Raw genomic sequence first — 1779 nt, 5'->3', positions numbered from 1 at the left:
AAAAAAAAAAAAACCTGAATCACTTGGTCACATTTTTTCACATCCCTCCTTTCATTCAGCTGAAAAAAGGAGAGGGATTTCACTCCTGATGGAGAAAGTTTCATAGATGTCCCTAAGAGTGGGTAGACCCCATTCCAGGTGCAAGCATCACCGCTGCAAATCAATCATTCCATTTCAGAGAGATCATTTATTATGGGTGCAGAGGGTTACGGATTCAATCTCCACCATGTTCTGACTGCCATGTCCAATGCTTAAGCCTGTCATCAGTCTTCATCTGGCTAACTTTTACTCCTCTGTCACCGCCATTATTAAAGTGGCAATTTGCCCCCTCCATAATGAAATATGACAGCATACATACAAATGGCGTGTTGGCTAAATGTGATAAATCACTTTATTAAAAACATTAGCGCCTATTGTGCACTTTTTAATAACAAACTCTCATTGACTGAAAAATGAAATGTTGCTTGACTGTGAATACCTACTTCATAAGCACTTGCAGCATGGTACTAAAAGGGATTATTAGGAATCACGTATATTAGAAAGCACAGATAAATTGCTAATATGTGCTGTCCAAGGCAATACATACAAAAATGAACCTGTGCCATTGCTTTTGAACCGCTGCAATGCTAAGGCTCCCTCTTGTCCTTATTTTTGGTTCTTTTATCTTTGCTTTCTGTCACATTTCCCATTCAGTACATCACTTATCTGAGACCACTTTGACAGTCCTGACAATGTTTCGATTTCAAAGGAAAATGGAATACTAGTCGAGGGAGTGTATTGGGCGTATAACTCAAACTTTTAATGTAATATTGAAATAATTGTGCTAATATTCGGTCAATCTCTGTGAAAGCTGGTCTGCCAAATCACATAACGGATTTGACAAAAAAGCAATTAAGTTTCATTGAAACATATAATTTAATCAGTCAGAAATGGATGTTTTTGATGGGTAAGGTATAATTAACTTTCTCTCCCCTTCTATTTAAGGTGTTTTCTATAGAGTCTAAACATGAATAAGCCTAGCAAATTTGTGGGTTGATGTCATAATTATGCAAGAAAATGTACTATATTTGGGGCTGGACTGACAGCATAATTACAGCCACAAATTATGCAACAGAGAAAGCATTGAGACTGGGTATTACTGCAGCCATAATTATTTCCTTTGTGACATATTGATGTTCCTGTAAGGAATACAACGGATAAGACAAAGCTAAAGAGTATGCTGTTTCATTGCTGTTTAATTGAGAATTCAGCTCCCACAGTCCACCTCAATTAGAACTGTCCTACAACAATCTAAACAGTATGCCCTCTCTTGTCCAACCAGTCATAATGTCGATTCCTCACAAATTACAACAAATCATCAGGAAACTTGCAAAGAATGCCAATACATAAAGAACGGCTTAATTATATTCCATGTGTTGCCATGACAGACTAGCATTAGGTTTTGAGACAGCTGTGCAAAACTTGGTTGGATTCCACTTTTTTCTGATTAAACTGCAGGCGTTTTATTTGCTCCAGATGTTGATACCATTTCGGAAGCTTTTTGTTATCTTGTTAATAGTGCCTCTTTGTTCTGTAATAATGAAAATATTGAAGAAACAAAGAAACAATCTAGCTTTTGTTCAACAGCATGAAATATTTATTAATTGTAGGTCTGTTTTGATCCATATTCTATCCTACTGCTCTTTCAAATAATGCTTAGATACTTTGATACTCATGCCAATTGTAGACATGCAAACACACACACACACACACACACACACACAGGTTTGCTTTTGTGAA

The sequence above is a fragment of the Sinocyclocheilus grahami genome, unplaced genomic scaffold, assembly GCF_001515645.1.
Source record: "Sinocyclocheilus grahami isolate Dianchi unplaced genomic scaffold, SAMN03320097.WGS_v1.1 scaffold2562.1, whole genome shotgun sequence".
NCBI classification, from domain to species: Eukaryota; Metazoa; Chordata; class Actinopteri; order Cypriniformes; family Cyprinidae; genus Sinocyclocheilus; species Sinocyclocheilus grahami.
The sequence above is the reverse complement of the archived record's forward strand: the minus strand, read 5'-3'. Positions refer to the sequence as shown.